The sequence below is a fragment of the Uranotaenia lowii genome, chromosome 3, assembly GCF_029784155.1.
Source record: "Uranotaenia lowii strain MFRU-FL chromosome 3, ASM2978415v1, whole genome shotgun sequence".
Lineage (NCBI taxonomy): Eukaryota > Metazoa > Arthropoda > Insecta > Diptera > Culicidae > Uranotaenia > Uranotaenia lowii.
The window spans coordinates 25,540,734-25,554,582 of NC_073693.1; positions in this window are offsets into that span (position 1 = coordinate 25,540,734).

Consider the following 13,849-nt stretch of genomic DNA (forward strand, 5'->3'; position numbering starts at 1 on the left):
GGAGAAAATTGTTTTAGACATTTCAGCGATCTACCCTTAGTTTTTCGTTTTTTGAAAATTAAAAATACTAGTATGAGACTTGACTTCCCAGATTACCCTCAACCGTAGTTGCCGATCTTGTGCTTCACTCCAATGCTTGATTTGAACTTTGTGGACATTATTGACAGTGTTTACATACTTATTCACCACAAAAACTCAGTAATTCTTTGAATAATCAACGGTTTTGTCAGCTAACAATTGGATAATGACGAATTTTAATGGAAACTGTGCAAAATTATTTTTTTCTTTTTCTCTTGCATCGTACATAATTCAAAAACGCGTCAATTTAAAATTTTGAAAAAAATAGGTCGAATAGTACTTTTTACAGGCAACAAAACGCTGTCCAAATTTTGAATATCCGATATCTAGTAAACGAGCTATTAGCAAATGAAAGTGTCCCATTTCTAAAAGAACTAAGCTTTAAGGTTTTTTTTTTATTTTTTAAGTACCTTAATTTCCCAAGTTCTACTGCTTTTTCAAAGCTTTTCGGATCAATACGACCTGAAGAGCAAATTTCAATCATCATGATCATCTTTCCAATATTGAATAACTTAGATTTTTGAGAACCTTAGTATGTTCAATGAAAATAAAAATAAAATTAACGAAAAAACTAAAATTCTAGTTCTGATAACTGGTTTATTTAAAAAAATTTGATATCAGATCGTTTTTACAGTAAGATTTTATTTCCTCCGAAAATCCAAAATAGCGGCAAAAACCTCATCATATGTAGCTATTTATACATCATTGAAAACACTAATTTTTGACAACATCAAAAATCAATAAAACACATAAATTTAGCAATCGTGTCGAAATTCTAAACATTTGAAAATATGTGTTTTTCATGAATTTTTCACATAGAACCTACTTCTGATCACTTGGTAGAACATATCGACTTTTTTTTTAAATTTTGAGAAACTAGAATAAACACGATGAATCTAAAATTAACAAAATCGGTCAATATTTGCGGCTTGAGAATCGCCAACAATCTTCATTTATAATTTCCCCAAAGGGGGTATTTTGCCGGCAGCTTTGAAGTGTTAAAAAACCTTTAAAAAAACTGTTTATATTGTTTTATTTCATCCATTTAAACATCTTTATAAGAAAATTGTATACAGAACCAGTATTTCTTAATGTTAAACAAAAAAAACAGATGCATTGGCCTTTCTCACGGATTTAACGGATAAAATGTGATTATCCAACACACAAGGATTACACTTGTATACTGTGTACTGTGAAATTAAAAACTATGTTCACAATCAGAAACTTAAATTTTACTACTACTTAGAAGAAAATTCATGGATATAACTATCAACTTCCAAGTTATAGTTTGAAAAAAAAACTCCAACGCAACGTAAAAAAAATTAAATAAGTTTTTATAAAGATTTTTTATAAGTTAACAATAGTTGTTTAAGAGTTGAAATTGAAATATTTTGTGAAACATGCTTTACACAGTAGCTTCACCGCTTTTTTGGTCTTAAATGACAAATAAAAATCAAAATAATTAGTTAGAAAGCCGTCGTTCTTTGACACTTCATTGTGAACAATCAACATTTTGCATCTATCGGCTGAAATGAGTATGAAAATATGTTTTGTACTTTTATATGTATGTCGAAGAAATATCATTGGAGGCCATAGGAGCGAATTTCGAGAACACGCTTTTAAACTGTGGTGTTTTGCCATTTTCCATACTTTTTTTTGGCAAGTCAGTTGCTTCCTGAGGCGATGTCCGCGAGTTCGAGCCCAAGAGTAAACATCGAACACAGTTGTACCGGATAAGTTTTTCAATGACTGTCCACCAACTGCAACGTTGATATAAAGTCGCAAATGCCATTAAGTTGGTAAAACGACTATAATCAAAACAAAAATAAATACTTTTTTTTTAATTTTTTTAAACGTAAATGTATGTCAATAAAGTTTAAAACATCTGAAAATATCATCAAATATAGTAATATTATATGTAGTAGAAAATTTTGGAATCATTAATTCAAAATTGACCATTTTGTCACTTATATCTTTTTGGCTATTGGAACGTTATTTCAAAAATACTTTAATCCGCTCTTCGAAATTGACAGCTTTTTTTTTGGGAAACAAAACTACTCAACTTATGTAAAACATTGTGAGCAATCAGAATAAATATGACAGAAAATTTGTTCACAGCTATCCTAGCCAGAGTTAAACAAAAATGCACAGGTAATGTACACTAGTATTGAAAAGAAAAAAAAATATGATCAAAGTTCACTTTAACGAAAATTATCAGCTACAAAATTCTAAATTTACGGACAAGATAGTAATATTATTCTGAAATTGATGAAAATAATTTTTTTCCTGTTTTACCAGCTATTTGATCAAGTTACCAAATTTTAATTCTTTTTGGATGTTCAAGTCGTTTAAAGATTTTATTATGATAATGGGTGGATAGTCTTTTTCACACTTCCAGCCAATTTCCAAATTTATTAACAATTTTTAAAATTTGTTTTTTTATATTGTCTGTGATTCCCTCAAAACCATTCAAAAATAAAATAAATGTGATATTAGAGGTTTACGAACAACATGTGGAACCACCGTTCCCGTTTCTGAATGACACATTAATTTTTCAAGGAGACTCCCCGGCTTATGTACGCCATTGATTGAAATAGCAACTCTTATTGCCTGGTTTCACCCGTCGTTGTCTCCAAATGCATTTCCTTAAATCCATCCTTTTTTTTTTTGAAAGAATGAAAGAAGCAATCAGACATGGAATCGCGGGAAATAAGTGAGAGACTAAGAAAAAAGTAAAAGCTGCAGCCCCGGGTTTCCACTGTTCCACATCCAACCCCAACCGAACACACGCCTAGAAGTCATTGGTAAGGATCAGTACGCCCAGGAAAAAACGAATGAAAAAAGCAATCCTTTTTGAGTGCGATAAAATTGCATGCGATTGCAATATGTGTAACTTGCTTGTACCGACTTCAGGGGGACGAAAAGGAAGTTGAAGGGTTAAAGAGATGGGTCCGGGGATAATTCCGTGGGACACAAACGACAAACGTTTTCTCACTTACACGTGTGTGACAGGCCCTCCGGAAGGGAAAAGAAGCTGAAACCTTGTTCGTGTGGGTGGGTGTAAGTGTTGGTGTGATTTCCCATCTTCTTTCGGTTCCGTTCCGAATGGCTGAAAAAGTGAAACCTGGCTTCGATGTGACCCTTCTTCGAATCATCCCCCCTTTCCCAGGAACCCTTGATTCCGACTTGGACCCATAAGAGGGATAAAAGGGAAAAACAAAGACCGAGAACTGAGACACATACACCTTGGAAGCGGAGGGACAAAGTGGATTGTGGTGCCCACCCCCACCTTCCACGTGCCGTAAACCCGAAGCAAGTCCCACCACCAAACTACTAGGAATGTTGTCGCTTCAGTTGGATTCAGTCACAAGGTAGGTACCTATTTTGTACTGAATGCAAGAGAACACATGCGAAACGTTTCGAAGCAGCGCCACCGGAGGAAATCGCTGGAAAATGAGATATGGCTTATGAAATATGAATTGCTGGAGCTTTGTTGAGGCGACTTTGGCTGAAACAGAGAAGAACCACTGAAAGCATGGGAACCTTCCGAAGGAAAGAGTTGGTAGCTGAAGTTGGAGGAAATGAAGTCACCTGATTTGTACTTGTTTCCAGCCAACCTTACCATTTCCTCTAAGAAAGTGAACCGAAACCGACGAAAGACAACGTCAAGGCAGAGGGAACTTGGCCCCAAATGCTATACTTATTGCAAAGAATACGGCTACATATGGCTGCTCGCGATGGCTTGGCTGATAACTGGTGGATGCGGTCCTGAATGTTTTATGGACTGTTGCGAGAACGTTTCAAACGTTTCGACAAGCTGAGCTGAGCTGCATGTTTCGCCGTCGAAGAAGAAATGTTAGTTTGGTGGAACAAACTAGTTTGGAAAGGAAAACAAGTGTGATCCCTCTGTCATGTTGAAGTTTCATGTCTGATAAATAAATAAAATCGTAAGCAAGTTTGATTAAATTGAAGGTTTGGTTGATAGAACATAATTCAGTTGAAGTCTCAAAAATATTTTGAAACCCACAATCCCATTGAAAAATTTTTTTTTACAGATTTGACAATTTTGACAATTTTGATAATTTTGACAATTTTGACAATTTTGACAATTTTGACAATTTTGACAATTTTGACAATTTTGACAATTTTGACAATTTTGACAATTTTGACAATTTTGACAATTTTGACAATTTTGACAATTTTGACAATTTTGACAATTTTGACAATTTTGACAATGTTGACAATTTTGACAATTTTGACAATTTTGACAATTTTGACAATTTTGACAATTTTGACAATTTTGACAATTTTGACAATTTTGACAATTTTGACAATTTTGACAATTTTGAAAATTTTGAAAATTTTGACAATTTTGACAATTTTGACAATTTTGACAATTTTGACAATTTTGACAATTTTGACAATTTTGACAATTTTGACAATTTTGACAATTTTGACAATTTTGACAATTTTGACAATTTTGACAATTTTGACAATTTTGACAATTTTGACAATTTTGACAATTTTGACAATTTTGACAATTTTGACAATTTTGACAATTTTGACAATTTTGACAATTTTGACAATTTTGACAATTTTGACAATTTTGACAATTTTGACAATTTTGACAATTTTGACAATTTTGACAATTTTGACAATTTTGACAATTTTGACAATTTTGACAATTTTGACAATTTTGACAATTTTGACAATTTTGACAATTTTGACAATTTTGACAATTTTGACAATTTTGACAATTTTGACAATTTTGACAATTTTGACAATTTTGACAATTTTGACAATTTTGACAATTTTGACAATTTTGACAATTTTGACAATTTTGACAATTTTGACAATTTTGACAATTTTGACAATTTTGACAATTTTGACAATTTTGACAATTTTGACAATTTTGACAATTTTGACAATTTTGACAATTTTGACAATTTTGACAATTTTGACAATTTTGACAATTTTGACAATTTTGACAATTTTGACAATTTTGACAATTTTGACAATTTTGACAATTTTGACAATTTTGACAATTTTGACAATTTTGACAATTTTGACAATTTTGACAATTTTGACAATTTTGACAATTTTGACAATTTTGACAATTTTGACAATTTTGACAATTTTGACAATTTTGACAATTTTGACAATTTTGACAATTTGACAATTTTGACAATTTTGACAATTTTGACAATTTTGACAATTTTGACAATTTTGACAATTTTGACAATTTTGACAATTTTGACAATTTTGACAATTTTGACAATTTTGACAATTTTGACAATTTTGACAATCTTGACAATTTTGACAATTTTGACAATTTTGACAATTTTGACAATTTTGACAATTTTGACAATTTTGACAATATTGACAATTTTGACAATTTTTACAATTTTGACAATTTTGACAATTTTGACAATTTTTACAATTTTAACAATTTTGACAATTTTGACAATTTTGACAATTTTGACAATTTTGACCATTTTGACAATTTTGACAATTTTGACAATTTTGACAATTTTGACAATTTTGACAATTTTGACAATTTGGACAATTTTGACAATTTTAACAATTTTGACAATGTTGATTTTTCAGTACAAATCATTAAATTTTCCTATACATATCTTACAGCTTAAATTTACTCTTTTATACGTTACTTGATTTTTTTTCAAAAAATCAAGCATGAGTTTTAAAAAAAAACAAAGCTTTTGAGACCCCAGGGTATAAAAGATTCCAAAATCACCCCAAATCGACTCAGTCTTGTATTGCAGTTTTCGGCAAAGTGGTAACAAGATTACAATCTTTTATATAGAAAATTCAGAAACGTTCTTAAGCAATGTCGGCGGAAAAAAATATTTCACTTATTTTTATTTTAATGATTGTGGGTTATAAAAAAATAAACATTAAGTTTATTTTGAATAACTTTAAAACAATCTGTTTTGGTGGATGAACTTCTGCAATTAATTTTTTTTAATCCAGAGTGAGATTCTATCCCTATTCCTTTTATTCATCATATCAAAAAAAAATTAATAATAAGTTTTCAATTGTTTATGGTGATAATTCTTCTCATAAAGGAGATTATCATTTTTTTTTTAAGTTTTTTACAATCCAATATACAAAATAGTTTTCCAACAACCTTATATCAGTTATCAACGAATTGTTTTTTAATTAAAAAGAAAGTTTAAACCATGGGTGGCAAAAAATTTTCACCAAAACTGCCTTATTTTGAAGCTAGCAGACAGCACTATAGAATTTCATTATGAGAGTTTCACATGATGGATCCGCCTGTGGGTTTTTTATGTACATTGAAGTTGAAAAATGTTTGATTCAAAATCCTCAAGGCCCGCCGGCCAATGAGTTTTTGACTATTGAAGACCCCCGAATTTGTGGATACGTTTTTTTTCTTGGATGTGCCAACATAAATGTCCACAGGTGGATCCAAAATTCGAAATATAAAAATTCAATTTCTGCTGCCCTTAGCTTTAAACCAGGCATTTTTGAGAATATCTTGGCCATCCATGGTTTATGATTAACTCTCTGGATTAAGATTTTTTTTGGAACTGGTCACTGGCAACTTCCCATTTAGGCACCTAAAAAATTTTAAAAAAAATCAGTAAAAACTCGTTTATGATTTAAGACGGATCAAAAATCAAGGATTCGTCAATTTTGTACCGTTTTAAGGATTATTCTAATTTAAGCTTAAACAAGTTTTCTGATTTCCTTTAAATTTAAAGCAATCAACCGTTCCAAAACAAAGAAGGAAAAAAATCCCTAAATCGATTAATCGCACCAAATCCAGAGCATCCCCGTAGCACAAATCGTAGCAAAACTGAACAAAGAGTTGCCTTCCCTCAGCTCCCAGCTCCCAACTTTCGGCCCCGCAAACTAGCAACAGCATCATCAGCATCTTCGTTTTTCCCCTTGGCCCTCGACGAGTGATACACGACCGGATGAGGGATTCCTTAAAAGCTTTACAACCCACATCCGTTTCCGTTTGGCCCCCGGGTTCATGCTGCTATTGCTTCGCAATCCATCTTTCCATTTCTGGGTCTTTTTTCTGGTCTCGTTTTGTTTCCCAGTCTGTATCGTTTCACTAAATCGTGAACCCCCAACTCAGCTGCGAAGATTTGTCTGTCTTAGAGAGGTATCTCCACAGGATGAAGTTCGTTTGAGGACCAAAAAAAACCTTCGTTCCTAAATGAAGCAAACAGCACCCAGACAAAGTTAATGGATGTTTATTTTCATAATATGATTTCAATAAATAGTTTATTTGTTTAAAAAATAGACAAACACTGGCACATTTCCTGTGCTGCGGAATGTTTGTCTCCACGCGTGCTTTCCCTTCTTGGTTTCCACCCATTCAGCTAGTGTCAGCAATTCGAGCGTGGTTTTGCTCTCGAAGACGAAATGATCCACGGAAAGGGGGGATGATCTTATCGAGTGGCATGTCGCTTTTTGAGGTTGGGGCAGCGGGGAAAAAAAGATGATTTGCTTTCGTTCCGCTTCGCGACCATCACAATCCTCATCATCATCGTCTTCGTCTTTGCCATCGTCGTCATCGTCTTCGTCAAAAGCAAACAACATTCAAATCTCAAGCTGCTTCCCTGGAACGAAATTCAGCGACTTTTCGAAGAGCTGATATTCTAAGAGGGAAAAAAACTTTACGTGGGGAGGATTCGCTGCTTGCTGATGATGTTGACGTATTTTGACGGTGGATGGCGCGCGATTTGAAGTCAGAATCATCATCTTCTAACAGTGCTTGTGCTCGTCAGATTCGTGAATGGAGGAAGACGGATGGTTTCGGCTAAAAGGCGCTGCTCCACGGATGGGGGAGGAAGAATCGGGGCGAAAATCTATGAACCAAATCCGTGAAACATTTTCGTTGCGGTATGAAACGATGTTTCTCCGTCTCGGTTTTCAGTGTCATTGCACTTGGAAAAGTTTTTTGCTTCAAAAAAGTTGCTCAAAATAATCTTTAATTCTTTGGTTCAACACTACTTCTAGAAATGCTAATAAAAAAAATCAAAATAATGTTCATCGTTGGAATACGATAATAATTTGACATGACAGTTAAAAATCTTTACTTGATAATTTTAAGCGTGAAAAATCAACTTATAGAAAAATAAAGAACGTCAAACATCAGATCCGGATACGAAAACCTTTAAACGTTATGCCAATAGGAATGAAATGTTAAAGTTAATTTTTTTAAAGGAACAAACTTCTAAAAATTTTGGTTAAAACTATTCAATCAGAAACCTCAAATGCATTGTCAAAATTGTCAAAATTGTCAAAATTGTCAAAATTGTCAAAATTGTCAAAATTGTCAAAATTGACAAAATTGTCAAAATTGTCAAAATTGTCAAAATTGTCAAAATTGTCAAAATTGTCAAAATTGTCAAAATTGTCAAAATTGTCAAAATTGTCAAAATTGTCAAAATTGTCAAAATTGTCAAAATTGTCAAAATTGTCAAAATTGTGAAAATTGTCAAAATTGTCAAAATTGTCAAAATTGTCAAAATTGTCAAAATTGTCAAAATTGTCAAAATGGTCAAAATTGTCAAAATTGTCAAAATTGTCAAAATTGTCAAAATTGTCAAAATTGTCAAAATTGTCAAAATTGTCAAAATTGTCAAAATTGTCAAAATTGTCAAAATTGTCAAAATTGTCAAAATTGTCAAAATTGTCAAAATTGTCAAAATTGTCAAAATTGTCAAAATTGTCAAAATTGTCAAAATTGTCAAAATTGTCAAAATTGTCAAAATTGTCAAAATTGTCAAAATTTTCAAAATTGTCAAAATTGTCAAAATTGTCAAAATTGTCAAAATTGTCAAAATTGTCAAAATTGTCAAAATTGTCAAAATTGTCAAAATTGTCAAAATTGTCAAAATTGTCAAAATTGTCAAAATTGTCAAAATTGTCAAAATTGTCAAAATTGTCAAAATTGTCAAAATTGTCAAAATTGTCAAAATTGTCAAAATTGTCAAAATTGTCAAAATTGTCAAAATTGTCAAAATTGTCAAAATTGTCAAAATTGTCAAAATTGTCAAAATTGTCAAAATTGTCAAAATTGTCAAAATTGTCAAAATTGTCAAAATTGTCAAATTGTCAAAATTGTCAAAATTGTCAAAATTGTCAAAATTGTCAAAATTGTCAAAATTGTCAAAATTGTCAAAATTGTCAAAATTGTCAAAATTGTCAAAATTGTCAAAATTGTCAAAATTGTCAAAATTGTCAAAATTGTCAAAATTGTCAAAATTGTCAAAATTGTCAAAATTGTCAAAATTGTCAAAATTGTCAAAATTGTCAAAATTGTCAAAATTGTCAAAATTGTCAAAATTGTCAAAATTGTCAAAATTGTCAAAATTGTCAAAATTGTCAAAATTGTCAAAATTGTCAAAATTGTCAAAATTGTCAAAATTGTCAAAATTGTCAAAATTGTCAAAATTGTCAAAATTGTCAAAATTGTCAAAATTGTCAAAATTGTCAAAATTGTCAAAATTGTCAAAATTGTCAAAATTGTCAAAATTGTCAAAATTGTCAAAATTGTCAAAATTGTCAAAATTGTCAAAATTGTCAAAATTGTCAAAATTGTCAAAATTGTCAAAATTTTCAAAATTGTTAAAATTGTCAAAATTGTCAAAATTGTCAAAATTGTCAAAATTGTCAAAATTGTCAAAATTGTCAAAATTGTCAAAATTGTCAAAATTGTCAAAATTGTCAAATTGTCAAAATTGTCAAAATTGTCAAAATTGTCAAAATTGTCAAAATTGTCAAAATTGTCAAAATTGTCAAAATTGTCAAAATTGTCAAAATTGTCAAAATTGTCAAAATTGTCAAAATTGTCAAAATTGTCAAAATTGTCAAAATTGTCAAAATTGTCAAAATTGTCAAAATTGTCAAAATTGTCAAAATTGTCAAAATTGTCAAAATTGTCAAAATTGTCAAAATTGTCAAAATTGTCAAAATTGTCAAAATTGTCAAAATTGTCAAAATTGTCAAAATTGTCAAAATTGTCAAAATTGTCAAAATTGTCAAAATTGTCAAAATTGTCAAAATTGTCAAAATTGTCAATATTGTCAAAATTGTCAAAATTGTCAAAATTGTCCAAATTGTCAAAATTGTCAAAATTGTCAAAATTGTCAAAATTGTCAAAATTGTCAAAATTGTCAAAATTGTCAAAATTGTCAAAATTGTCAAAATTGTCAAAATTGTCAAAATTGTCAAAATTGTCAAAATTGTCAAAATTGTCAAAATTGTCAAAATTGTCAAAATTGTCAAAATTGTCAAAATTGTCAAAATTGTCAAAATTGTCAAAATTGTCAAAATTGTCAAAATTGTCAAAATTGTCAAAATTGTCAAAATTGTCAAAATTGTCAAAATTGTCAAAATTGTCAAAATTGTCAAAATTGTCAAAATTGTCAAAATTGTCAAAATTGTCAAAATTGTCAAAATTGTCAAAATTGTCAAAATTGTCAAAATTGTCAAAATTGTCAAAATTGTCAAAATTGTCAAAATTGTCAAAATTGTCAAAATTGTCAAAATTGTCAAAATTGTCAAAATTGTCAAAATTGTCAAAATTGTCAAAATTGTCAAAATTGTCAAAATTGTCAAAATTGTCAAAATTGTCAAAATTGTCAAAATTGTCAAAATTGTCAAAATTGTCAAAATTGTCAAAATTGTCAAAATTGTCAAAATTGTCAAAATTGTCAAAATTGTCAAAATTGTCAAAATTGTCAAAATTGTCAAAATTGTCAAAATTGTCAAAATTGTCAAAATTGTCAAAATTGTCAAAATTGTCAAAATTGTCAAAATTGTCAAAATTGTCAAAATTGTCAAAATTGTCAAAATTGTCAAAATTGTCAAAATTGTCAAAATTGTCAAAATTGTCAAAATTGTCAAAATTGTCAAAATTGTCAAAATTGTCAAAATTGTCAAAATTGTCAAAATTGTCAAAATTGTCAAAATTGTCAAAATTGTCAAAATTGTCAAAATTGTCAAAATTGTCAAAATTGTCAAAATTGTCAAAATTGTCAAAATTGTCAAAATTGTCAAAATTGTCAAAATTGTCAAAATTGTCAAAATTGTCAAAATTGTCAAAATTGTCAAAATTGTCAAATTCAAAATTGTCAAAATTGTCAAAATTGTCAAAATTGTCAAAATTGTCAAAATTGTCAAATTGTCAAAATTGTCAAAATTGTCAAAATTGTCAAAATTGTCAAAATTGTCAAAATTGTCAAAATTGTCAAAATTGTCAAAATTGTCAAAATTGTCAAAATTGTCAAAATTGTCAAAATTGTCAAAATTGTCAAAATTGTCAAAATTGTCAAAATTGTCAAAATTGTCAAAATTGTCAAAATTGTCAAAATTGTCAAAAATTGTCAAAATTGTCAAAATTGTCAAAATTGTCAAAATTGTCAAAATTGTCAAAATTGTCAAATTGTCAAAATTGTCAAAATTGTCAAAATTGTCAAAATTGTCAAATTGTCAAAAATTGTCAAAATTGTCAAAATTGTCAAAATTGTCAAAATTGTCAAAAATTGTCAAAATTGTCAAAATTGTCAAAATTGTCAAAATTGTCAAAATTGTCAAATTGTCAAAATTGTCAAAATTGTCAAAATTGTCAAAATTGTCAAAATTGTCAAAATTGTCAAAATTGTCAAAATTGTCAAAATTGTCAAAATTGTCAAAATTGTCAAAATTGTCAAAATTGTCAAAATTGTCAAAATTGTCAAAATTGTCAAAATTGTCAAATTGTCAAAATTGTCAAATTGTCAAAATTGTCAAAATTGTCAAAATTGTCAAAATTGTCAAAATTGTCAAAATTGTCAAAATTGTCAAAATTGTCAAAATTGTCAAATTGTCAAAATTGTCAAAATTGTCAAAAATTGTCAAAATTGTCAAAATTGTCAAAATTGTCAAAATTGTCAAAATTGTCAAAATTGTCAAAATTGTCAAAATTGTCAAAATTGTCAAAATTGTCAAAATTGTCAAAATTGTCAAATTGTCAAAATTGTCAAAATTGTCAAAATTGTCAAAATTGTCAAAATTGTCAAAATTGTCAAAATTGTCAAAATTGTCAAAATTGTCAAAATTGTCAAAATTGTCAAAATTGTCAAATTGTCAAAATTGTCAAAATTGTCAAAATTGTCAAAATTGTCAAAATTGTCAAAATTGTCAAAATTGTCAAAATTGTCAAAATTGTCAAAATTGTCAAAATTGTCAAAATTGTCAAAATTGTCAAAATTGTCAAAATTGTCAAAATTGTCAAAATTGTCAAAATTGTCAAAATTGTCAAAATTGTCAAAATTGTCAAAATTGTCAAAATTGTCAAAATTGTCAAAATTGTCAAAATTGTCAAAATTGTCAAAATTGTCAAAATTGTCAAAATTGTCAAAATTGTCAAAATTGTCAAAATTGTCAAAATTGTCAAAATTGTCAAAATTGTCAAAATTGTCAAAATTGTCAAAATTGTCAAAATTGTCAAAATTGTCAAAATTGTCAAAATTGTCAAAATTGTCAAAATTGTCAAAATTGTCAAAATTGTCAAAATTGTCAAAATTGTCAAAATTGTCAAAATTGTCAAAATTGTCAAAATTGTCAAAATTGTCAAAATTGTCAAAATTGTCAAAATTGTCAAAATTGTCAAAATTGTCAAAATTGTCAAAATTGTCAAAATTGTCAAAATTGTCAAAATTGTCAAAATTGTCAAAATTGTCAAAATTGTCAAAATTGTCAAAATTGTCAAAATTGTCAAAATTGTCAAAATTGTCAAAATTGTCAAAATTGTCAAAATTGTCAAAATTGTCAAAATTGTCAAAATTGTCAAAATTGTCAAAATTGTCAAAATTGTCAAAATTGTCAAAATTGTCAAAATTGTCAAAATTGTCAAAATTGTCAAAATTGTCAAAATTGTCAAAATTGTCAAAATTGTCAAAATTGTCAAAATTGTCAAAATTGTCAAAATTGTCAAAATTGTCAAAATTGTCAAAATTGTCAAAATTGTCAAAATTGTCAAAATTGTCAAAATTGTCAAAATTGTCAAAATTGTCAAAATTGTCAAAATTGTCAAAATTGTCAAAATTGTCAAAATTGTCAAAATTGTCAAAATTGTCAAAATTGTCAAAATTGTCAAAATTGTCAAAATTGTCAAAATTGTCAAAATTGTCAAAATTGTCAAAATTGTCAAAATTGTCAAAATTGTCAAAATTGTCAAAATTGTCAAAATTGTCAAAATTGTCAAAATTGTCAAAATTGTCAAAATTGTCAAAATTGTCAAAATTGTCAAAATTGTCAAAATTGTCAAAATTGTCAAAATTGTCAAAATTGTCAAAATTGTCAAAATTGTCAAAATTGTCAAAATTGTCAAAATTGTCAAAATTGTCAAAATTGTCAAAATTGTCAAAATTGTCAAAATTGTCAAAATTGTCAAAATTGTCAAAATTGTCAAAATTGTCAAAATTGTCAAAATTGTCAAAATTGTCAAAATTGTCAAAATTGTCAAAATTGTCAAAATTGTCAAAATTGTCAAAATTGTCAAAATTGTCAAAATTGTCAAAATTGTCAAAATTGTCAAAATTGTCAAAATTGTCAAAATTGTCAAAATTGTCAAAATTGTCAAAATTGTCAAAATTGTCAAAATTGTCAAAATTGTCAAAATTGTCAAAATTGTCAAAATTGTCAAAATTGTCAAAATTGTCAAAATTGTCAAAATTGTCAAAATTGTCAAAATTGTCAAAATTGTCAAAATTGTCAAAATTGT